The sequence below is a fragment of the Danaus plexippus genome, chromosome 19, assembly GCF_018135715.1.
Source record: "Danaus plexippus chromosome 19, MEX_DaPlex, whole genome shotgun sequence".
NCBI classification, from domain to species: Eukaryota; Metazoa; Arthropoda; class Insecta; order Lepidoptera; family Nymphalidae; genus Danaus; species Danaus plexippus.
The window spans coordinates 30,674-57,536 of NC_083549.1; the positions used below are offsets into that span (position 1 = coordinate 30,674).

The 26,863-nt window shown below is 54.2% G+C and overlaps 1 pseudogene; it reads left to right on the forward strand.

The window, feature by feature from the left end:
• The first annotated feature begins 24,188 nt into the window (after positions 1-24,188).
• Positions 24,189-26,391, forward strand: LOC133319383 (uncharacterized; annotated as a pseudogene).
• The last annotated feature ends 472 nt before the right edge of the window (positions 26,392-26,863 follow it).

Below are 26,863 nucleotides of genomic sequence, written 5' to 3' on the forward strand. Positions count from 1 at the left end.
CTTCGCATCCATCATGTTGCCTATGTCAAGCAACATTCCGGCACGAAGCTCCTCGAAGCTCCTCTCCGCTACAACCGTGGGAGGGGCAATGGCCAACTGGTCCATATCCGCTCGCAAGCGAGCTTGCCCCTCTTTCAGCTCAGCCAGTTCTTGCTGGAGGCGAGCATTCTTACTCTTCTCCTCCTCCAGCTGTGTCCGTAGAACAGCAACTTCCTCCGTGCTGGTCCGGCAGAGAAGCACGTCCTTGGCTTCCCTGATAAGGGCCGAAGAGGCCTTTAATGACCTAATGCAGCCGCCCTTAAGGTTTTTTGACTTAAGAGCGACCTCAAGTATCGCCTCGATAGCCTTGTCCACCTCTTTTCCCAGCAACGCAATGGGCATCTTCTTTACAGAAGGCAGAGCCGCTTCTGTTTTGCGTGCCGTACGCGTCACCTCCTCTTCAGTCTCTAGCAGGAGCTCTTCTCTTTTTTGGCGGTTGAGGGCTTCCTTGGCCTTTGCCAAGCCCACGTACGCCCCTGTAGTAGGGGGTCGCCCTCGTCCACGCACACGTGAAGTGCCTGCTAAGCCTTCTCTCCTTGCAACATTTTCCAAATCGCTATTAGAGTCTTGTCCGTTTTCCGAGCCAGTGTCCGTGCCTACTGCACCTCTACGTCGGGCGTCCACCAATGGACCCCGAAGGCGGTTTTTGCCCCCCCCAGAATACGAGGGGCTGACCGGCGAACCGGTGAGGGATTCTCCGGCCGCATCGCGACCGGTACCCTCCTGGGGTAGTATCTTTTTAAAACTCGCCATTCATGAATACCTCCGATGTCTCCACATCGTCGACCTGCCTCGGGGGCAGGAACCCCTTGGTCGCTAGGTGGCTGAGATACCCCCCAGCCGCTCCCGGAGAAGCACCCCCTAGCCGCGCCCCGCAACTAGGGGAATTTGGGGATTTTTTAAAGAGGTTTACTCCTCGCGGCCGAAGCCCCCGTGTCCTCTCAATGAGGGTTACGGTTTGACCGGCGGGTGGTCTGGGAGACCGCCCACCGCCCGATCCCGCGTCCCCGGAGTCCCCTGATACAGGGGAGCTGGGGAGCGGGTTGTGCCGAGAGCAGACGAGTCCACTCGGCAATGTCACACGTGACAGATCCGGTGTCCCCGGAGTCTCCTGATACAGGAGAGCTGGGGACCGGAAGGCGGAACGCCAGAAGTGGCGCGCCCGTACCAACACTGTTCACAACAATTGGACCCGCAACCTCACCACAACAGTCCCGCAAGCGAGACCATTGTTGAGAGACCGCTAGATCTGACAGTCGGAAAGCCTACTTACCGAGCGCCAACCTCGTTCATCCTTCCTTTTCTTGGCTACCACATCCCCGGAGTCCCCTGATGCAGAGGAGCTGAGGAGTGATAGTACCGCCGAGGGTGTCCTGCGCCCCTGAAGATCCTGCGAACAGAAACTGGAGGAGCAGGGAACCATCCCCGCGCCTTCGCCATGCGTACCAGCGAGAGCCCTAACTCCCAGGCAAATATGCCAGGAGAAACCTGTGGCCCCGCTCACACATTTACACACACACACACACCATAACCGGCCAGCCAAGAGTCCAACGACCACAAGGCCGGCCCCCTTTCACGAGTCCCGCGGTTCACCCCACTGTCATTAATCCACACATACGCACACATGCACGCGCACATTCAAGCTCCCCCAAGGGAGTCCCATGTGGACCAACCGCGAGACTTTCCTCCCCCCCAGGGCAGCCGGAATTCTCACTCCCGAACGAAACGTCGCGCGAACGCAACTTCACGCCCAGTATAGAGCGAGAGGGTGGTCCTACCCCGGTCGAGCCAGCCCATTACTAGCCGGAGTCCGAAGACCGCAGCAGGCTCTACCACTCCTTGTTCCCACGTCCCCGGAATCCTCTGGTACAGAGGAATTGGGGAGCGGGATTGTGCCGAACACAGAATATAGTCCACTCGGCAGAGTGAAGGATCCTGCCCCCCGGAGTCCCCTTTTCAGCGGACGGGGGAGCAAGATGACCGGCACACCAAGATCGGCGCGCCAGCCCCTTCACACATTCCTCGAGAAAGGACCCTAGCTCACAGACAAAAGTGTCAGGAGATCCTTGGGTCCCTCTCACTTCCTCCGTCAACACACCAGCCAGCCAAGAATCCAACGACTCAAGGCTCGCCCCCTTTCACGAGTCCCGCGGTTCACCCCACTGTCACGCGAATCCACACACACTCACACAAGCACGCAAACATTCACGCTCCCCAAGGGAGTCCCATGTATACCGACCGCGAGACTTTCCTCCCTCCCCAGGCTACCGGAATTCTCACTCCCGAACGAAACGCCGCGCGAACGCAGCTTCACGCCCGGTATTGAGTGAGAGGGTGGTCCTACCCCGGTCGAGCCAGCCCGTTACAAACCGCAGTCCGAAGACCACAGCAAGGCTCTACCACTCCTTGGTCCCGCGTCCCCGGAGTCCTCCGATGCAGAGGAGCTGGGGAGCGAGATCTTGCCGAAAACAGAAAGATTCCACTCGGCAGAGTGAAGGATCCTGCCCCCGGTGTCCCCTTTTCAGCGAACAGGGGAGCAAGATGACCAGCACACCGAGAACGGCACGCCAGCCCCTTCACACAGACCTCGAGAAAGGACCCTAGCTCCAACCGGGAGATCCGGGTCCCTCTCACACCCACCTACGTCGCGCCGGCCAGCCCAGAGTCTGACGACCACAAGGCCGGCCCGCACTCGCCGGCCAGGCCATACGGCCACACGACCGCGCCGCCCCTAGGGTCCCACGATCCAATTGCGCAGGCTCCGAAGAACGAAACCCACGCATCGGACCATGAGACTATCCCCCCCCCTGCGGATATTAGCCGCCGAAGAAAGACGCCTGCTATGCAAACATCGTTCTCCGTCGTTGCCCAGATTGCACCAGGCCCGGCTGCTACCCTTCCCCCCGGACCGTAATCCGTGAGGGACCGGTAACAACCAGGCGCTCGAGGAGGTTTCCGCTTCGCAATCCAACCTAACCTAACCTAACCTAACCTTTTTTTTTTTTTTTTTGTTCACGAGGGGAAAATCTTCAGAAAGACTTCCGGCCGTGTGGGGAACACGACCGGGGTGTGTGGGATTCCTACCCACTAAAAACCCCCCGACACTCCATCTTTTCCGCCATTATTGTCGGAGTCGCGGGAACTGTAATACGACCGCAACCCCGGCGACGACGAACTGCTTGCTGCAGTCTCCACTCTCTTAGGGCGTTTAGGAGCCCTTTAGGCCGAACAGAGGCCCCCTAGGGGCTTGCATAGGCCTGTCGCTATAATGCCGCGGTGCGCAGGAGTGCTTGCGCACCACGGTCCGCTCGGGGTCTCGTTGCGATGAGGCGACGGTGTCCCCACACCGCCACCTCGAGAACCCCGGCTAAGGCGGGACGTTGCGGCCATCGGTGATGTTGACCGCACGTCTTCGTTGTCTAGGCCGGCGTCTTGAAGTGCCGAGCGCCTCCCTTTCCCTTTCACGCTCGGCGTCCTCTTTGGCGGCCATCACCTCCTCCGCGAAGGAGGCGACCGCAGTCCAATCCGAGTCGCTGCGCAGCATGCACTTGACGATTGCTGGCAGCGAGATGTCAAGTCCGATGGCGGCTCTGAGAGCCGCACGTTGTCTAGTCCAGGAGGGACAGGCCGAGATGGTGTGTTCGGCCGTGTCCCTTTCGTCGCCGCATTGGTGACACCGCGGGGTATCCTCCCTTCCAACTACCTCACACAGGTACCGGCCGAAGCAGCCATGCCCCGTCAGTATCTGTGTGAGTCGGAAGGACAGCGCTCCGTGCTTCCTGTTTATCCATTCCCGCAGGAGCGGGCGGATGGCCGTCACCAATGCCACACTGACTCGGGGCTGTCTGAGTTGGTCAGCCCACGAGTCGATAGTCCAATCCTTTGCCAGATCTCTCATCCGACGCACGGCTTGGGGGAGAGGGTTGCCGCCCTCTGTGCGGATCCGGACACATCGCCAGTAGACGTCGGAGAGAGACCTGGCGTCTAAGTCCCAGGGGACAGTTCCTGCTAGGAGGCATGCCGCATCTTTCGAGATGGTGCGGTAACCACGCACTGCTCGGGTAGCCATCACCCTTTGTAACCTCCTTAAGGTGAGCCGGTTCTCTGGGGCCAGATTTTCGGCCCAGATCGGCGCGCCGTACATCGCCATGGAGCGAACGACTCCCATGTACAGCTTCCGGCAGCTGAGGCTTGGACCTCCCAGATTTGGGAGAAGAGAAGCCAGAGCTCCGGCCGCCTTCGTCACCTTACTCGAGAGACCACGGAAGTGGTCTCTGAACGACCACTTTCCGTCTATGACGAGACCAAGATACGTCAAGGATGGTGAAATGACGATCCTGGTCCCGCCAACAACCACAGCCAATCCAGGCGGCGGAGAGTTCCTCGGCCCGTGGAAAAAGAGGGCCTCGGATTTTTCCAGTGCCACCGTCAGACCCAGCGCCCGAATCCTGCGCACCACTTGCGCCACCGCAGCCGTCGCCAGGACAATCGCGTCCCGGTGGGTCTTGCCTCGGCTGACAACGAGTGTGTCGTCAGCGTACCCTATCGTCTCGACGCCTCGTAGATTGGCGCCGGAGAGCACGGGGTCATATCCGATGTTCCACAAGATCGGGCCGAGAGCCGACCCCTGTGGAACACCGCACACCACTTCCCTCTCTTCCCAACCGTGCTCGATAGGGTACTGCACGGAGCGTTCCGAGAGATAATCGCCGATGATATGGCGTAGGTACCTCGGAACGCCGTGCCTCCTCAGACCCTCCTTAATGGCATCCCAGGGTAGGGAGTTAAAAGCATTGGATATATCCAACGATACAGCCAACACTACCCCACCCCGGGCCACCTCTTCCTCCGCGATCTCCCGCAGACGAGCGACCGCCCCTATGGTGGACCGACCCGAACGAAACCCGTACTGGTTCCCGCTCAGGTTCGGTCCGACGCGCTCTAAGTGCTGGACGAGACGAGTAGCGAGTAAGCGCTCCAAGACCTTGCAAATCTCGTCCAGCAGAACAATGGGGCGGTACGCCGACGGCTGGTCCTCCTGCCGGCCTGCCTTCCGGAGCAGCACTAGCTTCCCCGTTTTCCACCGCCGCGGTACTCGGCCCTGGACCAAACAGTTGGTCAAAACGGTGAGTACGCGCGGCTCCAACTCCTTCATGGCTAGCACCCAAGCCTTCCCTGGGACCCCGTCCAGACCTGGCGCCGTGTTCTTCTGGCCCATTCTGCGGACCGCCTCTCTTAACTCCGCCGTCGAGACTGGCGGTATCGCCTCCTCCTCGTCTTCTGAACTCTCCGCCCGGTGAGTCATGGTTTGCAAATGCCACTCGGCCCTGGATGGAAATAGGGCCGAGATGACTCTGCTACGAAGTTCCGGGTGGAGATTCTGTGTAAGCGGAGGGGCCGCCGGGCGCAGTCTTTGGCGCACCCACTTGTAAGGCTTGCCCCACGGGTCGTCCTCGAGTGTCTGGAGCCACTCCTCCCACGCCTCCCTCTTTGCTTTTGCGATGGCATCGCGGAAAGTTATACAGGCCCCGCGATACTCATCATAGAGCGCTTGCTCCTCGCCTTCATCCCTGAGCCGGCGCCTGCGGTATCTCTTGTAGCGGCGACGGGCCGCCACGCACGCCCGCTGAAGCTGCATCAGCTCAGGCTGCCACCAATATGCCTGTCGTCGCCGTACTGCCGTACTGCTCACACGTGGCATGGAGGCGTCGCAGATGTTGCGCGACGCCTCGTTGAGCCATTCCGCGCCAGACGCGGCGTCGGCTGAGGATAGCGGCGCCCAGGACGCGACGACAGCGGCCTCCTCGAGGAGAACCCGGTCCAGCCGTCTCACAGACCATCTTGGCCCTCCACTAGGTGATGTTGTGGGGGCCGGCTCCGACGTGTGTGAAGTTACGTCGAAGCAGATGAGCCTGTGATCCGACAGGGTTTCGGTGTCCTCCTGAACCCGCCAGTTCACGATGCGGTGGGCGGCCGAAGATCTGACCAGGGTTATGTCAACGATTGACTCGCCCTGTCGCCGCACGCAGGTGCTCACTGAGCCACGATTTGCAGGCACGAGGTCCGTAGAAGCCATCCACCGCTCCATGGCACGGCCTCTCGAATCCGTTGCAGGGCAACCCCACAACGCCGACTTGGCGTTGAAGTCCCCTGCAACGATCACCGGGCCGTTCGCTCCGTTCACCACGCTTGTTAGGGTGAGTAGGAAGGCCTCGAAATGTGCAAGGGGCCTATTTGGGGAGAAGTATACCCCAATAACTGTGAGCGTCCCCAGTTGACCGCCTACATAGCCGCGGCCTTTGATTATACCCCCGAGAGGTGGGGGTGAGATGTTCGGGCCGAGAACTACCGCGACCGTCGAGTCGGCGTCCCCGATCCAGTTTGATCTGGTGAGGACGCGGTACGGCTCGCACACTACCGCTATATCTATGGACCACTGCGCTGCATAATGATCAAGGAGATCCTGAGAGCGAGCGCAGTGGTTCAGATTGCCCTGCATGAAGCGATGGACACCTATTGTGCGGTTTCCATCGGGGCCTCTCCTCCTTCCGTTGAAACCGCCGCAGGTAGAGTGGCGGCGGGCTTCTGTGGGGCTTTCCTCTTCTTCGGGGCCTTCTGCTTCGGCGCCGGTTTCCCGCAGGCCCTACTGCCCACTGTGTGATTGGCCGGCAGAGTCTTCGCGGCGCACAGCACGCAGTGTGGTGCGTTTTCACACTGCGCAGAGGTGTGCCCCGGTTGACCACAGCGGAAACAAGATTCGCTGCGGTCAACTTCGCTGGAGCAGGTCGCCCGCGTGTGGCCCACTTCTTGGCACTTGAAGCACCGCATTTGCCGTGCTTCAAGTAGTGCCACCCGGACCACAGTCCACCCGACGTACGTCCTGGCGCCTTTGGTGGTCGCCCTTTTTGCGGCCTCCACCGGGCACTTGACCCAGGCCGTGCCGCGCCCTCGGTTGCGCCGGATCTCACCAACCTTGACCTCTTCCGGCGCGCAGTTGCCCGACCTGGCGATGGCTTCCGCTATTTCGGGTGCGGAGGCCGAGTCGTCGAGACCCGACACCCTCAGCTCGGCGCACTTTTGAGGCCTGGAGATGCGTGCGTCCTCCCCCAAGACCTCTTCAAGTTTCACTGCGAGGGCGTTGGCCCTTTCCTTGCAGGCCGACCCAGAGACCTCCAGCATCCGAGCCCCGGTCGCAGCCACTCTGAATCTGACGGCCGGTATTTCGAGTGCCGCCAGATCCACTCTATTCTTTGCCTTTTCCAGGACGTCCTTGTAAGAGACGCCCCGGTCTGTGGCACCCGGCTGCAGGGTAATCACCACCGCCGCGGACTTCGGGGCTCGCAGGTTTCTGCGTTTTTCCCCTTTCTTTCCCGGTGGTACAGCCTTCTGCTGTTTCTTTGGCCCCTTGACCTTTTTAGTGGTCGCCACTTTGGTCCACTCCTGAGTGGCGGGGGCTTTTGTCGTCGCCGGTGGTTTGGCTCCTTTCCTCTTGGCGGCTGCCGCTTCCGCAGCTGCAGCGGATGGCTTCGTTTTCCTTCGTCTCTTCTCCGCCGGACCAGGGTTCGCGGGAGGCGACAGAGTCGTCACCGCGGCTTCCGTAGCAGGAGTTTTATTTCGTGGCACGGCCGGTTGTGTGCCTTGGGCAGCCGTCTCCTTTCCGTCTGAGGCAAGGGGAGGGCGGAGACGTGGCGCGGGCAGGAGCCTGGACTCCAGCGACTCCAATCGCGCGTTCAGCCTCGCACTCGACAGAGAGACCGCTTCGCGTACCGCTCGCTCCATCACCTCCTCTATATTTATCGGAGGAGCCACACGGGCAGCCTCCGGGCTCGATCTCCGAACCTCGCGCCTTACCGCTGCGAGTTCCGCTCGTAGCTCGGCAAGCTCTTTAGATAGCCGAGCGTTGGCCGCCTCAAGAGCTCTTGTCTCGGTCGACTTGGTACGGCAAAGCAGGGCCGCAGTCGACTCTTGTATTTCCTTAGTGGCTAACTTTAGAGCCTTTATGAAAGGACCGCTCAGGTTTTTGGATTTGGAGGCCACGTTGGTGATGACCTCCAGACTCTTCGCGATGGACTTTCCGATCGCGGCTGCCGAGACCTCGTCCTCCTCCGTCTCCATTGTCTCATCCGGGTGCGAGGTTACCGAGAGCCGGTGGGACCGTAGCTCCGGTAACTCCCTCGTCATTTCGGCGATTTGCCGGTCTGCTTCGGCTTGTTCCGCCAGGCGCTGAATCCTACGCTCCTCGGCGAGCTTTTCCTTCTGCGCCTGGTGCAGACCGACGTACTGCCCTGTCGTAGGGGGCCTTCCTCTACCCCGCTTGGTGGGTTTCGCCGCGCCCTTGTCAGAGCCTGTTCCGCTCTCTTCGCTTCCCCTCCTCTTCCGGAAGCGTCGCCTCTCTCTTTCTTCGTCTTCTTCCGATCTCAGGGAGGTTACTGTCTCACTCCCACTCTCGTCCGAGTCAGACGTTCCCCCCTTGCGCGGAAGAATTTTCCTCTTGTAGCGCCGGTCACGGGCGAAGCCGTCCGCGATCCGTCGCTCGCTGTCATCAGTGCCAAATCGTAGTGCTTGTCGGTGTCCGAAAAAGCGTTGCCATGGTCGTCGTTTCCTCCTCTCTTTCCTTCATCGGTTTTGTTTTGGGTTTTGTAAAGATTTTCCATAGTAAATCCCACGAGTACAAAGCAAATATAAGTCAACCCCGGGCAGAGGCTTAAATGCCCGGGTAAGCCTACATACTGCTGGGGTCGGCAGGTACCAGCAGGTGGGAGCGCTAACGACCGTTCACCCAACGGCCATTCATCCCCTCGCCGCGCTCCCCAAACTTGGGATTGGTGGTTTTTTATCTGAGAGGTGTCCTTCCTCTGGGGCCGGGCGGTTAAGCCAAGCCCCCCGACGGCGGCATTGAGACATGCCTCCGTCCACTGTCCGGCAAACCCGGCTCAGCAGACCCGTCGAAAAGTTTGGTCCTCAATGAATGAGGACACAAACGAACGAACCCGCCTAAACGCGCCTGCGCCTAAGCGGGTGTGGGCGCGCCCTCGCCTGATCGACTAGGTCGACGGAGCAAGAGCGTACCCTCCCTCCCGGCTGTTACCCAGCCCGGACCAGAACCCCACAAGGAGGTAGAGGTCCCCCTCCGATGACTGACTGCACCGGTTACCCGGTGGGCGATGGGTTCGTCAAATCCCGACGCCGGTGGGGACATGAAGTCCCCGGGTGATTTTTTAGAGTGGTTTTCTTCCACGCGACTCCCGCTCGGAAGCGGCAGTCCTCGGCCCTGCACTACGTACAGGGTTACGAGATTGACGACCCCGGACAGAACCGGAGTCGTCAGCTGGTTTTGGTTCGCGCCGGCAAGCCGGTAACTCCCATATCTGGGAGCCGTTCCCCTATCCACCACCTGGGGACGCGCCCGGTAGCAGTCCAGCAACTGCCTCGGGAACCTTTTTTTTTTTTTTTTTGTTCACGAGGGGAAAATCTTCAGAAAGACTTCCGGCCGTGTGGGGAACACGACCGGGGCGTGTGGGATTCCTACCCACTAAAAACCCCCCGACACTCCATCTTCTTCGCCATTATTGTCGGAGTCGCGGGAACTATAGTACGACCGCAACCCCGGCGACGATCAACTGCTTGCTGCAGTCTCCACTCCCTTAGGGCATTTCGGTGCCCATTAGGCCGAACAGAGGCCCCCTAGGGACTTGCCTAGGCCCTCCGTCGCTTTGCCGCGATGCGCAGGAGTGCTTGCGCACCACGGTCCGCTCGGGGTCTCGTTGCGATGAGGCGACGGTGTCCCCACACCGCCACCTCGAGAACCCCGGCTAAGGCGGGACGTTGCGGCCATCGGTGTTGTTGACCGCACGTCTTCGTTGTCTAGGCCGGCGTCTTGAAGTGCCGAGCGCCTCCCTTTCCCTTTCACGCTCGGCATCCTCTTTGGCGGCCATCACCTCCTCCGCGAAGGAGGCGACCGCAGTCCAATCCGGGTCGCTGCGCAGCATGCACTTGACAATTGCTGGCAGCGAAATGTCTTGTCCGATGGCGGCTCTGAGAGCCGCACGTTGTCTAGTCCAGGAGGGACAGGCCGAGATGGTGTGTTCGGCCGTGTCCCTTTCGTCGCCGCATTGGTGACATCGCGGGGTATCCTCCCTTCCAACTACCTCACACAGGTACCGGCCGAAGCAGCCATGCCCCGTCAGTATCTGTGTGAGTCGGAAGGACAGCGCTCCGTGTCTCCTATCTATCCATTCCCGCAGAAGCGGGCGGATGGCCGTCACCAATGCGACGCTGACTCGGGGTTGCCGGAGTTCGTCAGCCCACGAGTCGATCGCCAAGTCCTTGGCCCGATCTCTCATCCGACGCACGGCTTTGGGGAGAGGGTTGCCGCCCTCTGTGCGAATCCGGACACATCGCCAGTAGACGTCGGAGAGAGACCTGGCGTCTAAGTCCCAGGGGACAGTTCCTGCTAGGAGGCATGCCGCATCTTTCGAGATGGTGCGGTAACCACGCACTGCTCGGGTAGCCATCACCCTTTGTAACCTCCTTAAAGTGAGCCGGTTCTCTGGGGCCAGATGTTCGGCCCAGATCGGCGCGCCGTACATCGCCATGGAGCGAACGACTCCCATGTACAGCTTCCGGCAGCTGAGGCTTGGACCTCCCAGATTCGGGAGAAGAGAAGCCAGAGCTCCGGCCGCCTTCGTCACCTTCGTGGATAGACGGCTGAAGTGGTCTCTGAACGACCACCTGCCGTCTATGACGAGACCAAGATATGTCAAGGATGGTGATATGACGATCCTGGTCCCGCCAACAACCACAGCCAATCCAGGCGGCGGAGAGTTCCTCGGCCCGTTGAAAAAGAGGGCCTCGGATTTTTCCAGTGCCACCGTCAGACCCAGCGCCCGAATCCTGCGCACCACTTGCGCCACCGCCGCCGTCGCCAGGACAATCGCGTCCCGGTGGGTCTTGCCTCGGCTGACAACGAGTGTGTCGTCAGCGTACCCTATCGTCTCGACGCCTCGTAGATTGGCGCCGGAGAGCACGGGGTCATATCCGATGTTCCACAAGATGGGGCCGAGAGCCGACCCCTGTGGAACACCGCACACCACTTCCCTCTCTTCCCAACCGTGCTCGATAGGGTACTGCACGGAGCGTTCCGAGAGATAATCGCCGATGATATTGCGTAGGTACCTCGGAACGCCGTGCCTCCTCAGACCCTCCTTAATGGCATCCCAGGGTAGGGAGTTAAAAGCATTGGATATATCCAACGATACAGCCAACACTACCCCACCCGGGCCACCTCTTCCTCCGCGATCTCCCGCAGACGAGCGACCGCCCCTATGGTGGACCGACCCGAACGAAACCCGTACTGGTTCCCGCTCAGGTTCGGTCCGACGCGCTCTAAGTGCTGGACGAGACGAGTAGCGAGTATGCGCTCCAAGACCTTGCAAATCTCGTCCAGCAGAACAATGGGGCGGTACGCCGACGGCTGGTCCTCCTGCCGGCCTGCCTTGCGGAGCAGCACTAGCTTCCCCGTTTTCCACCGCCGCGGTACTCGACCCTGGACCAAACAGTTGGTCAAAACGGCGAGTACGCGCGGCTCCAATTCTTTCATGGCCAGGACCCACGCCTTCCCCGGGACCCCGTCCAGACCTGGCGCCGTGTTCTTCTGGCCCATTCTGCGGACCGCCTCTCTCAGCTCCGCCACAGAGACTGGCGGTATTTCCTGCTCCTCGTCTTCTGAACTCTCCGCCGGTGAGTCACGGTTTGCGAATGCCACTCGGCCCTGGATGGAAATAGGGCCGAGATGACTCTACTACGAAGTTCCGGGTGGAGGTTCTGAGTGAGCGGAGGGGCCGCCGGGCGCAGTCTTTGGCGCACCCACTTGTATGGTTTGCCCCACGGGTCGTCGTCTAGCAGCTGGAGCCACTCCTCCCATGCCTCCCTCTTCGCTTTTGTGATGGCATCGCGGAAAGTTTTACAGGTCCCGCGATACGCATCATAGAGCGCTTGCTCCTCGCCTTCATCCCTGAGCCGGCGCCTGCGGTGTCTCTTGTAGCGGCGACGGGCCGCCACGCACGCCCGCTGAAGCTGCAGCAACTCAGGCCGCCACCAATACGCCTGTCGTCGCCGTCCGGTACTGCTCACACGTGGCATGGAGGCGTCGCAGATGTTGCGCGACGCCTCGTTGAGCCATTCCGCGCCAGACGCGGCGTCGGCTGAGGGCAGGGGCGCCCAGGACGCGACGACAGCAGCCTCCTCGAGGAGAACCCGGTCCAGCCGTCTCACAGACCATCTTGGCCCTCCACTAGGTGATGTTGTGGGGGCCGGCTCCGACGTGTGTGAAGTTACGTCGAAGCGGATGAGCCTGTGATCCGACAGGGTTTCGGTGTCCTCCTGAACCCGCCAGTTGACGATATGGTGGGCGGCCGAAGAACTGACCAGGGTTAGGTCCACGATGGACTCTCCCTGTTGTCGCACGCAAGTGCTCACGGAGCCGCGGTTGGAGGGGACGAGATCCGTGGACGCCATCCAGCGCTCCATAGCACGGCCTCTGGCGTCCGTTGCAGGGCAACCCCACAACGCCGACTTGGCGTTGAAGTCCCCTGCAACGATCACCGGGCCCGTCGCTCCATTTACCACGCTCGTTAGGGTGAGGAGGAAGGCCTCAAACTGCGCAAGGGGCCTATTCGGGGAGAAGTAGACCCCTACAACGGTGAGCGTCCCCAATTGACCGCCCACATAGCCACGGCCTTTGGTTATACCCCGAGAGGTGGGGGCGAGATGTTCGGGCCGAAGACTAGCGCGACCGTCGAGTCTGCGTCCCCGATCCAGTTGGGTCTGGGGAGGACGCGGTACGGCTCGCACACCACCGCCATATCTATAGACCACTGCGCTGCATAATGATCCAGGAGATCTTGAGAGCGAGCGCAGTGGTTTAGATTGCCCTGCAGGAACCGATGGACACCTATTGTGCGGTTTCCATCGGGGCCTCTCCTCCTTCCGTTGAAGCCGCCGTAGGTAGAGTGGCGGCGGGCTTCTGTGGGGCTTTCCTCTTCTTCGGGGCCTTCTGCTTCGGCGCCGGTTTCCCGCAGGCCCTACTGCCCACTGTGTGGTTGGCCGGCAGATTCTTCGCGGCGCAGAGCACGCAGTGTGGTGCGTTTTCACACTGCGCAGAGGTGTGCCCCGGTTGACCACAGCGGAAACAAGATTCGCTGCGGTCAATTTCGCTGGGGCAGGTCGCCCGCGTGTGTCCCACTTCTTGGCACTTGAAGCACCGCATTTGCCGTGCTTCAAGGAGTGCCACCCGGACCACAGTCCACCCGACGTACGTCCTGGCGCCTTTGGCGGTCGCCCTTTTTGCGGCCTCCACCGGGCACTTCACCCAGGCCGTGCCGCTCCCTCGGTTGCGCCGGATCTCGCCGATCTTGACCTCTTCCGGCGCGCAGTTGCCCGACCTGGCGATGGCTTCCGCTATTTCGGGTGCGGAGGCCGAGTCGTCGAGACCCGACACCCTCAGCTCGGCGCACTTTTGAGGCCTGGAGATGCGTGCGTCCTCCCCCAAGACCTCTTCGAGTTTGCCTGCGAGGGCGTTGGCCTTCTCTTTACAGCCTGACCCGGACACCTCCAACATCCTAGCCCCGGTCACGGCCACTCTAAATTTGACAGCCGATATGTCAAAGGCCGCCAGATCCACGCTTTTCTTTGCCCTTTCCAGGACGTCCTTGTAAGAGACGCCCCGGTCTGTGGCACCCGACTGCAGGGTGATCACCACCGCCGCGGATTTGGGGGCTCGCAGGTTTCTCTTCTTTTCCCCTTTCTTCGCTGGCGCTGACCTCTGCTCTTTGTTTTGCCCCTTGACCTTCTTCGTGGTCGCCACTTTGGTCCACTCCTGAGTGGCGGGGGCTTTTGTCGTCGCCGGTGGTTTGGCTCCTTTCCTCTTGGCGGCTGCCGCTTCCGCAGCTGCAGCGGATGGCTTCGTTTTCCTTCGCCTCTTCTCCGCCGGACCAGGGTTCGCGGGAGGCGACAGAGTCGTCACCGCGGCTTCCGTAGCAGGAGTTTTATTTAGTGGCACGGCCGGTTGTGTGCCTTGGGCAGCCGTCTCCTTTCCGTCTGAGGCAAGGGGAGGGCGGAGACGTGGCGCGGGCAGGAGCCTGGACTCCAGCGACTCCAATCGCGCGTTCAGCCTCGCACTCGACAGAGAGACCGCTTCGCGTACCGCTCGCTCCATCACCTCCTCTATATTTATCGGAGGAGCCACACGGGCAGCCTCCGGGCTCGATCTCCGAACCTCGCGCCTTACCGCTGCGAGTTCCGCTCGTAGCTCGGCAAGCTCTTTAGATAGCCGAGCGTTGGCCGCCTCAAGAGCTCTTGTCTCGGTCGACTTGGTACGGCAAAGCAGGGCCGCAGTCGACTCTTGTATTTCCTTAGTGGCTAACTTTAGAGCCTTTATGAAAGGACCGCTCAGGTTTTTGGATTTGGAGGCCACGTTGGTGATGACCTCCAAACTCTTCGCGATGGACTTTCCGATCGCGGCTGCCGAGACCTCGTCCTCCTCCGTCTCCATTGTCACATCCGGGTGCGAAGTTACCGAGAGCCGGTGGGACCGTAGCTCCGGTAACTCCCTCGTCATTTCAGCGATTTGCCGGTCTGCTTCGGCTTGTTCCGCCAGGCGCTGAACCCTGCGCTCCTCGGCGAGCTTTTCCCTCTGCGCCTGATGCAGACCGACGTACTGGCCTGTCGTAGGCGGCCTTCCCCTGCCCCGCTTGGTGGGTTTCGCCGCGCCCTTGTCAGAGCCTGTTCCGCTCTCTTCGCTTCCCCTCCTCTTCCGGAAGCGTCGCCTCTCTCTTTCTTCGTCTTCTTCCGATCTCAGGGAGGTTACTGTCTCACTCCCACTCTCGTCCGAGTCAGACGTTCCCCCCTTGCGCGGAAGAATTTTCCTCTCGGAGCGCCGGTCACGGGCGAAGCCGTCCGCGATCCGTCGCTCGCTGTCATAAGTGCCGAATCGTAATGCTTATCAGTGTCCGATAATACGTTGCCATGGTTGTCGTTTCCTCCCTTCTCTTCGTCGGTTTTGGGTGTTTTGGTTTTAAAAAATGTCTCCATAACTGATCCCACGAGTACAAAGCAAATATAAGTCAACCCCGGGCAGAGGCTTAAATGCCCGGGTAAGCCTACATACTGCTGGGGTCGGCAGGTACCAGCAGGTGGGAGCGCTAACGACCGTTCACCCAACGGCCATTCATCCCCTCGCCGCGCTCCCCAAACTTGGGATTGGTGGTTTTTTATCTGAGAGGTGTCCTTCCTCTGGGGCCGGGCGGTTAAGCCAAGCCCCCCGACGGCGGCATTGAGACATGCCTCCGTCCACTGTCCGGCAAACCCGGCTCAGCAGACCCGTCGAAAAGTTTGGTCCTCAATGAATGAGGACACAAACGAACGAACCCGCCTAAACGCGCCTGCGCCTAGGCGGGTGTGGGCGCGCCCTCGCCTAATCGACTAGGTCGACGGGGCAAGAGCGAACCCTCCCTCCCGGCTGTTACCCAGCCCGGACCAGAACCCCGCAAGGAGGTAGAGGTCCCCCTCCGATGACTGACTGCACCGGTTACCCGGTGGGCGATGGGGTCGTCAAATCCCGACGCCGGTTGCCTCGGGAACCTAACCTAACCTAACCTAACCTAACCTAACCTAACCTAACCTAACCTAACCTAACCTAACCTTTTTTTTTTTTTTTTTTTTTTTTTTTTTTTTTTTTGTTGACGGGGGGAAATCTTCGTAAGACTTCCGGCCGCGTGGGGGACGCGACCGGGGCATGTGGGATTCTTACCCACTAAAACCCCCCGATGTCCTCTTCCTGCGCTATCGCGGGGGACGTGGGAACTGTTTAACTACCACGACCCCGCAGCGCTTGCCTCTCCCGGCTTCGTCCGGGCTTGGCTCTGCCCAGTGCGGCGGCTTGGTGACATGCCGCCGCTTGCCACTCCGAGAGCTCCCCGGACATTGGGGAGCTTGCTTCTCGGGCCCTCTTGATGTGAGCGGCGATCCCCCGATCGCCGCCCACGGGCTAGGCGTCCAATTCCATGGCAGGCGGGGCGGGAACCGCTCCTCCTCCGCCATTGGCCTTGGGCTTTTTAGTCCGGGCCTTCCTTGGCGCCCTTCTCGATTCGGCTGTCGTGCCGGGGAGAGACGGCCTTGCAACGCAGCCGCTTGCCCCCAGCACGTGTGCCCTCTCTGTTTTGCCGGCAGCCTCGCACACGAAGCAGTTTGGCGCTGCCTCGCACTCAGCCGCCTTGTGACCCGAAGTCCCGCACCGGAAACATCTCCGGCTACGGTCCTCCGGGTGCTGGCACTTCGCCGCCACGTGGCCGGTGTCAAAACAGCGGAAGCAGCGCCTAGGCCTCGCGGCCAGCAGCACCACCCTCGCCGACACCCAGCCGACCATCAGCCGCCCGGAGCTGGTGAGCTTCTTGGCGGCTGCGACCGGGACGCGCATCCATACGGACGCATCGCCCCGTGGCCCGACCACCAGTTTACCCGCCCGAATGTCCCCGACCGAGCACCCTCCTTCCTTTGCGACCGCTTGGATGACGTCGGCGGTCGCTACGGATTCGTCCAGCCCGGCGATGCGGATCTCCGCACTCCGAACCGGGCGGGCGACTTTCACTACGTCTGAGGGCAGGACGGACCTCAGCCGCTCAGCGAAGGCGTCCGCCTTTTCCTGCGCTCCCTCACCGTCGATGGTGAGGACGCGCGCACCAGTTTCGGCTAATCGGAAACCGAGCCTGGGGATGCCGAGTTCCCCCAGGTCGATCGCCGCCTTAGCCTGCGTCAGCAAGCCGACGTATGTCACCCCCTTCTCCGCGGCGTCCGCTGCTAAGGTGAGCGTGACTGCCGCGGTGGTCGGTGAACGGAGCTTCACCTTCCTCTTCCTCTTTTTCTTCTTCTTCTTCGGGGTGGCTTTAGCTGGAGTAGCCACCCCCTTCTTCTTCTTGTCCGCCGCCTTTTGTGGCCCAACTGTAGTGTGAAGGCCCTCGGCGGAAGAGGCACTTTCAGTAGCCCCTTCTTTCCTCTGCGCCGCCTCTTGAGCAGCCATAGATGGCCGCTTCGATTTTCGCCTCTTGTCGGCTAGCGCAGGCGGTGTCGTTGTGACGGCAGCGGAGCTCGGTATGTCCGCCGCCACATCTGCGTAGGTCGGGCGAGCTGTTGCCTTTTGGGGCTTTGAGCTCTTCCTCTTCGACTTCGATCCCTCAACTGGCGACGAATCGATCCTCTCCGCCGCCAGGGGTGGGCGCAGTCGAGGCACCGGCAGAAGGCGGTCCTCGAGCCCGGCCAGTCGTGCATTCAGAACAGTTCCGAAAGACTCAAGACTACTCCGCGACACCTCCTCTACGAGCTGGCGCATGTCTTTCTCGCCCGGGCGATAGGCCTGTCGGCGCAACTCCTCCATCTCTCGGCGCAGTTCCGCCACCTGTGCGAGGAGTCGCGCATTTTGGGCCTCCAGCCTCGCCATCTCTTCCGACATGGTGCGCCCTCTCATCTCCGAGATGGCCACCCTTATGTTGGCTACCGCCTCTTTTAGGCATCGCGTGAAGGTCCCCTTGAGGTTTTTCGACCTCGTGGCGACCAAGAGTATGGCCTCCAACGAGGCCTCTACACCATCTGTCAGAGCAGCGGAGGTCTGGTCTGACGCGTCCTCTTTTCTTATAGGAGCAGGGACGGGGCTTGCGCTCTTTGATTGGCGCCTCTCCTGAGCCCGTCTCACGATCTCAGCCACGTCCTTCTCAGCCTGGAGTCGTAAGGCCTCTTCTTTCGCCTTCTTGTATTCGGCCTGGGCCTTTGCTAGTCCGATGTACTGGCCGGGCATTGGCGGCCGGCTGCGTCCCTTCTTAGGAGTGGGTGCCGCCCCCTTGCTGAGGGCGGGCACCCCGTCGTCATCTGGTTTCCTCTTGCGAGGTTTCTCCGTTCCGGTGTTGGACTCCCCAGACTCCAGTGACATAACACTGTAGACCGAGGAGTCGGAGAGGTCATCATCGCTGTCTCTCTCCCTGTCAAATCCGGTTGGTAGCCGCGTGAGCAGTACGCGTGGTATGCGTGTCGCAGCCCCAAGCCTCACCTCGCGTTCGAGTTGAACGCTAGCGAGGTCCTCCTCATCAGTTTGTAAGTCCGGTCTCGACGCGGTAAGGTGCGCCGAGCCCGGCCTACTCGTCAAAGCCGAATCGTTATGCAGATCAGAATCCGTTAAAACATTGCCAAGTTCGTAGGTTTCCGTAACCTCTCCTCCCATCGCACTGTTGGCACCCCCCGTATACGCGGGCCGATCCCCCGCCGAAGCGGGAGTGTGGGATTCCCCAGCATTAATGCCGGGACCCACCCGGGGACTATTTTTGACAATACGACTTTCCATTTTGTTTTTGACCCTTTGAGGTAGGGCCAGACCTGGTGCCCTTGGGACGAGCCGCCTGCTCGCCATGCATCCCAAGGCCGGGCACCAGAACCAAAGATTAGGGGCCGTATAAGCCCATCCATCACCATTCATCCATCACACATTCACAAGCCTTTCATTCTATGGGCTGTTCCCCCAGCCCGGACCAAGACCCCAAAACGAGGTCAAGATCCCCCTCCCCGTGACTGACTGCACCGGAAAAGCCGGTGGGCGATGGGGTCGTCACGTCCCGACGCCGAAAACCTAACCTAACCTAACCTAACCTAACCTAACCTAACCTAACCTAACCTAACCAACCAACCAACCAACCAACCAACCAACCAACCAACCAACCAACCAACCAACCAACCAACCAACCAACCAACCAACCAACCAACCAACCAACCAACCAACCAACCAACCAACCAACCAACCAACCAACCAACCAACCAACCAACCAACCAACCAACCAACCAACCAACCAAGCTTTGTGTTTTCCTAGGTTTGAAACCTTCCAAAGGTTTGAAACCTTATCGCAGCGTACGAAAACGTATGTACAGCCCTCAAGCTCTGGATGAACAAATATATTTTTCCCTTGATGTATTTCCGTTTTCGGGACAGATACAATATTGGCTATTTTTCTTTTAAGTGATAGATGAAATAAATAAATAAATTTCGTTGTCCGAGGTTTTCTGCTGTATAAGCTACAAGCTGCAAGAAATCTCCCGGTATTCTTATTGCTTCTCCATAAACCATTTCGGCTACGCTTATATACGTCTTTCTATCCGTTATGGTAACAATACACCGATAACCGTTGCAGTATGTTAAAGGTCCTACTATATGTAAATGTTCACACCTATCGCTATTTACAAAATGTGTAAATTTATTGCAATTTGGCAATAAAATTTGTTTGAAATTCAGATTTTTAGATTTCATTAGATTTTTTTTTTTTTAATTCACCTCCCTCACGTTGCAGGTTAGCTAAATCCTCGTAATCAATGGGTAACGGCAACTCTATCGCCGATATTCGGGAAAGTTTTGAGCTCCACTAATATTGTTTATATTATTACACAATTGCATTATAAAATCCAAGTGTCGGATTAGCCTTGGTGTATCATTCTTACCAACTTTATTATTTGCTAAGGAATAAACTATAGGCTTATGATCGGTATATACAGTTAGTGGCCTGCCTTCTATTAAAGATCGAAAGAGTTTAATGGCCATATATATTGTTAATAATTCTCTATCATATGTGCTATAACATTGTTGAGTATCGCTTAATTTACTTGAAAAAAAAAATCCTAATGGTCTCTCTTGAATTACCTTCTCTTTGTTGTAAAACAGCGCCTGCGCAAGTTTTCGAGCAATCTGTTATTAGAGCTATCGAACAATCCGGATCTGGAAAGGACAAGGTTTTAATGCCTTGCTTACATAGTTCAAATGCTTCGATAGATTCTTCTGTCCACGGAATTAAACTTTTATCTTTTTTCTTGGCATTATGTAAAAATATGTTTAATTTTGCGTGTATTTCGGCGGCTTTAGGTAGATGATGTCTGTAAAAGTTTATCATTCCGAGAAAACGACGTAATTCTTTTACCGTTTTCGGTCTCGGAAATTCCGATATAACCTTAATTTGTTCTTCTAATGGTTTCAGTACTTTTTTCGATACTCGAAATCCTAGAAAACTTAACTCAGGTTTTCCGAACTCGCATTTAGCTAAGTTAATAGTTATACCGTACTTATTAAGACGATCGAGTATATGTCTAATGTGCTCCTTATGTTCTGATATTGAGATTGACACAATAATGAAGTCGTCGATATAGATGAATATAAAGTTTAAGTCTGGTAAAACCGAAATATTTGCCCCTGCGTCGACTAAAAATTTTAAACCACTATTGTTATCTCTAATACATAGGCGGTGTACTGGAGTGATGGCGCAAATCTCCGCCTGTGATTGCACCTCATTTAGTTTTCCTAATTTTGTAAATTTTTACAAGCATACAGCTCAATACATTTGGTATGCTCTGTCACGAAATCTAAAATGATAAAAACATAACCATTCCGGGTTGTTCTGCATCGTGTTACGAACACGAGACGCTAATCGAGTTCGCGGACGATGACCTCTGTATATTCCACGACTATTTCTTTGTTTCTCGATAATACGAATTTTAAGACTTCATTTTACTCTTCTTCTTCCTGGCAATTATCCCAGCATTAGCCAGGGTCTGCCTTCCTGCTCAAACTCCTCCACTTTGCACGGTCTTTAGCATCCGCGGTGGTAAGTCCATTGGCTCTCATATCCTGCTTCACGGTGTCCAGCCATCGCTTTCTTGGGCGTCCTGGGGGTCTTGCTCCAGGGACCGACATATCAAGGCAAATTTTTCCAACGTAGTTCTCAGGCCGGCGTGCAACGTGGCCATACCATCTCAGGCGACTCTCTTGAAGCTTATCCGCTACGTCACGGACTCCAAGAATACCTCGGATAAATGTGTTACGTATACGGTCAGCCCGCGTTACGCCACACATCCACCTCAGCATCTTCATCTCCGTGACGTGAAGCTCCTGAGTGTGCCTGGACAGTGTTGGCCAACAGTCGCTTCCATATAAGAGAACCGGTCGGATTATGCTCTTGTATATTATTCCCTTGAGCTTGGTAGGTATTCTGCGATCGCAGACCACACCTGTGACCTCACGCCATTTCGCCCAAGCAGCGCTGATCCGGGCTTGGACATCGTGATCGATGCCTCCGGACTCGTGCAGAATAGATCCAAGGTACCTGAACTTTTCCGACTTAACGGCTGGTTCAGGACCTATATGGATAGTGCAAGAGTCCGGGCTTCCGCAAGCCATGTACTCGGTCTTCGTCACATTTAGTTTAAGACCACCGTTCTCAAGCGTATCCTTCCAGAGGTTCACTCTTCGCTCTAGCGTCAACCTGCTCTCATCAATGAGCGCTATGTCATCGGCATACATTATCAGCCATGGAGGCTGGTCCTGGATGTTAGCCGAGACAGTGTCCAGCACTGCATTGAACAAGAAAGGGCTAAGAGCCGAGCCTTGGTGAACCCCTACTGAGATCGGAAAGGGTTTTGTATCGCCAACAGCAGTCCTAACCATTGAAACGGAATCGCGGTACATGTCTCTGATGATGTCAATATAGGCCTCAGGGATCCCTTTGAATCGCAATGCCCACCAGATACATTGACGAGGCACGCAGTCAAAGGCCTTCTGCAGATCTAGGAATGCGACATGCAGAGCTCTCCTTTTTTCCCTGTATGCCTCCATCAGAGTTCTGATGGCAAAGATGGCGTCCAAGGTGCCCGATCCTGGCTGAAATCCATATTGACATTCCGAGACAGTACACTCTCGGCGGAGCCTGAGGTCGATCATACGCTCAAAGAGCTTCATGGTGTGACTCATGATCTTAACGCCCCTATAACTACCACAATCTTGAACACTGCCCCTGCCTTTGTATATAGGGGTAATGTAACTGTAACGCCACTGACGTGGCATAGTCCCAGTGTTCAAGACGCGGTTAAAAAGGTCCGTCAGTATGAGCACACCAAGAGAGCCCAATGATTTCCACGCTTCGATCGGAATATCGTCAGGTCCCACCGCTTTCCGATTCTTCATGCGTCGAAGACAATTCCGAGTTTCGTCAGGTGTTATCGGGGCAATAAGTCCAAGATTAGGAGGTATTTCGGTTGGAAGACTGCACGGGTGCTGAGTATTTAGCAACTCCTTGAAGTAGCATCTCCATCTCTCCTTCACAGAGGCATGATTACACAGCAACGTGCCTTGGGAATCTTTGACGCTAAGACATTTTGTGATATCTTATCCCGAGCTCGTGCCAATTTGTAAATGAGCTTCTGCCCCTCCGCAGTTTCAAGTGTATCATATAATGGTGATAACCTATCACTGCGGGCTCTGGCAACAGCCCTTTTACTGGCACGTTTCGCTGCTATGTACTCTAGTCTGTCTTCAGGAGACTACCATTATTGCCGAGACTAAAATTAATTTAGTCTCGGCAATAATGGTAGCGGTGTCACTGCGGATGCTGGAACTCGACATTTCTTGAACTTCATCTATTTGGAAAGGTCGTGTTGTTTCCATAACCATGTCGGTAATGGCTGCTAAATTTTCAAGATCCTTCAACTCACTGACTGCAAGAACACCTCGAACTGATGGAGGCAGATAATACGTAATGTCTCGTCCGAAATTTTTTTCACGTGCCAGATCTTTCATTCGTCGTAAAAGCTGAGATGGATTCTGGTCCCCAAGTTCCATCTCATTTAGTAGTTTTGAAACTGTCTTATTTCCGACTCTTCGTAGACCTTTAATAATCGCCTTTAATAAAGACCTTTAATCAGGGTATCATATTTCTTGACTTCTGGCGGCTTAAGCAATATGTCACTGACCTGCTGTATGACATGTTTACCTTATTTGGTGACAACTAAGCTAAATCGCGCTTCATCCGATAACTTTTGAGGTACAAGAATGGCTTCGCCTTGAACAAATCAAAGTCGCGGTTGGTCGCACCAAAATTCTGGTATTATTGAAGACACGGTGACAACTGCCAATTCAGGTGGATCACTTATGTTGGCTCCTGCTATTTGTTTAGACGATTTTTTTTTTTTTTTTTAAAGTTAGATTTACGCTGAGGTCGGGTCACCACTGTGTTTTATCTATGGCACCTTATTTGGTAAGCGTGAAGTAACAAGAATATATTAGCAAGAGTCCATTTAATTGAGTGTCTATTACAGTACTGAATAATAAAATCAAATTTCATAGTATTTATACTAGGCACAAGATCCTCAATAAAGTCCAGTCGAATGCCTCTCTCAATAGACACACGCACCTTTGTGTAATAGAGGTCATTACAATTATGACAAAAAAAAATCTTAACAATTATAAATAGACTACTTTTTCCCCGCGACGTCGTCCGCATAATTTCAGAATTAGTAATATATAGCTTTTACCGACTTCGTCCGCATTAGATAGTTTTTTTTTTATGGATAGTAGTATGGAAAAACCTGAGCTGTAGTTTTTTGTACGTATGTTTTAATTGTGCCGAGAGGGGATGAGCCCATTCTAAGTGTGATTGTCATAGGCTAGGTTCATACATTTTAAGAAGAAGATAGGTTACTACAATACATTTTTATAAACGATGTTTTTTGTTTTTTCTTCCTTGGCCAGAACGTACAGATTTTGTGGGTTTGAGACTCCTTAGCACGCTACATATAATTATACATATAATATGAAAAACAGTTTTTTTCCAAATTTACACCTGCAACTTTCAGCGTTAGCCAAAAAATGCTCATGAATAGGCAGTATGGTCTGTCTAAATGGGCAAAATGTGAGAAAAACAAAGAATAAAGTACTTTTCTGGAAAGAAATCCCTCAGATGCAGAGCTGTGCTCTCGTCACATAATGCACCATTTAGGCTTCGTTCACATAGCATTGTCCTGCACGTTTTTTTGCAGTATACGTCTTAACGTATAAATAGTGACCATACAACGCACATAGATCCATTCACACGATGATTGTACGGCAGAAAAACGTGTACCGCTTATACGTTTAAACGCATACTCAACGGACTTGTCAAGCAAATCGAATGAACTTTGACGTATTCGGTTCGCAGTGGCACATAATATAGCTCTGTCTCGTTCACACGGCACGATGTTCACACGTTTTTTATCGAATAGCAACCGAAGAAGCGTTTAGTACTACCTGAGCGTCTTTTGGACGGGTGGCACGTATTTTATGTTTGATTTGGTTTGATATTCAAAATGGTTGAGGAATCTTCTATAGACAACGAACTATTAATTTCTTTAGTGGAATAATGTCCCGTTATATGGGATAAAACTTTGGAACTTTATAAAAATCGCGTCGCAACTCAAGCGGCTTGGAAGGGAATCATGATAATAATTGATCCTAATTTTGAGACAAAGGAAGAAAAAACAAGACAAGTCTTAGGTATGTATATTTTATTACTAATAATAAAAATTGAGTTACAACATATTTTAACTTGCTCTGCTTAGTTCTAAATGTATTCGTTTTGCCATGGGACTGCTCCTTCGTTTGATAAAAATAGTGACTAAAAATGGACCTTACGCTGTTTGCTTGAACATTTTGAACTGCCGTACTTTGAATATTTTCAAATAATGAAGGATTTGCCACATCTTCAAAATTGTGTCCACCATTTTCACGAACATAATTGTGTAATAGAATGCATGCTTTTATGATTTCTGACAATAAACTTGGTGAAACATCAATAGCCTTATGTAGAATTCTCTATTTTCCCGCTAAGATACCAAAAGCACATTCCACGTACCTCCTTGCTCTGCTCAGTCGGTAATTGAAGATTTTTTTACGTAAATCTAAATGTGTTCCTCCAAAAGGGCGTAGTAAATTTATTATGTAGAGCAAATCCCTCATCACCAATAAATACGTAAGGTGTACTTTCTCCACCTTCTAATAATGGCTTTGGTTTGGGTATATTCAACGAACCATCATTAAGTTTTTTCCACAAGACGAAATTTTTCAAAATTGATGAGTCACAATCTTTTCCGTATGATCCTATGTCTACATATATAAATCTGTATTCCGAATCAACCACCGCAAGTAGCACAATTGAAAAATAATCTTTATAATTGAAGTACATGGATCCACTATGAGGAGGCTTTAAGATTTTTATGTGTTTTCCGTCAATTGCACCTAAACAATGAGGGAAATTAGTCTTTCTTTCAAAACCTTCCACTATTTTTATCCAATCACTTTCTGTAGAAGGCATTTGAAGATATTCTCCCTGAAGGACATGCCATAGAGTCCAGCAAACATCCCAGATGATACCACTTATAGTCGATACTCCAACTTTGTATGAATAGTGTAAATCTTTCATGGAGCACCCCGATGCTAAATACCTGAAAAAAAAATGTATATGTACAGTCAACAGCACGTCCCTCTATACAGATCCAATATAACTGACACGCGGCATCATTACACAGACTGGTTTGACAAGATCAGTTTATAATGGAGGTGTAAAGATGGACGTGCTATTGTCCGTACCGTATTACTTTTTTGATTACCGTTTTTGTTTGTCTTTTACAGCTAAAATGATTATTCAACGGTGGACTCATATAAGAGATAATTATAATCGATCGTATAAAAAGATAAAAGATCAGAAAAGCTCAGTAAGTGGCGCCAAAACAGCAAAGCCTTATGTATATAGTAAACAGTTATCTTTTCTGCAGAAAGTAATAGAACCTAAAAAGACAGTAAATAATGCTACTACCGAAAATAACAACACGGAATCCAATAATAACACAGAATCCGAAAACCAGAAAAAAAATTCTGAGGGTGGAAAAGAAACATTGGAAACAAACTATAGAGACACATGACACAATGGCGGCAAAGAGCCCAATACCTAATCGTGTACCTAAAAGATCTCTAAAGAATATGATTAGTCCTGTAGATGCGAAGATGATGAAATTTATGGATTCTTATTCGAATAACGAACCTAAAACAATGAATCGGCATCTTTCATTTTTTAATGGGATATTACCATCCTTAGATAAGTATGACGATGATGAAGTCCTTGAATTCCAAATGGGTGTGTTTCAGTTAATGAAAAAAATTAAAAACAGTCGCCAAATTCGTGAATCGTCGTCTTTCAATCTGTCATCAGTTCACAGAGGATATTTTACACAACAATACCAAAATAGTAATATACAAGAAGCTACAAATTCTATTAGTACAAACATGACTACAACGACTTCTCTTCAAAGTCCAGCCTCTGTAGAATTAACTACAGCAGCTTCTCTTCAAAGTCCGTCTTCTGTCGAATCCTGCTATTCTAACTACACGGATATTGATTGATTGATCGTTACACACGGTTGATCTTTGATACACGAATATTGATCATTCGCACAGATTCTTGATTAATAGGATGTACCCAAAACCTTCTGTTTTGTCGGCGGCGAGACCGTTGGCGCCTACGATACCAATATAAAAGTACAACCACGCGTGGATCCATCAGTGACGTCTACTCGCTGTGACAACTGTGTGAAGACTGCGGCTATTCGTGTTTTACACGAATGATAATTTACCGTGTGAAGACCCGGATGATTGTAGGTTAAAAAAACGAATACGAAAAAAACGTGCAGGAACGAAGCCTTATAAGTAAAAAAAAAATATTTTTTTCTTAACATTTAGTATATGTAATTTATAAAATAAATAATAATACTTCCTGCATACTTCGATAAAACTATATAAGCTGTTAAATTGTATCAAGAAATAAATACATTTTAGATAGGTTGTAATTTCAATTTTCAGGGCCATACTATAACAACAGTTCAGAGTAGTAAAACATACATATTGCTGATAAATCAAAAGTACCTATATTTGGGCATTTTTATCAAA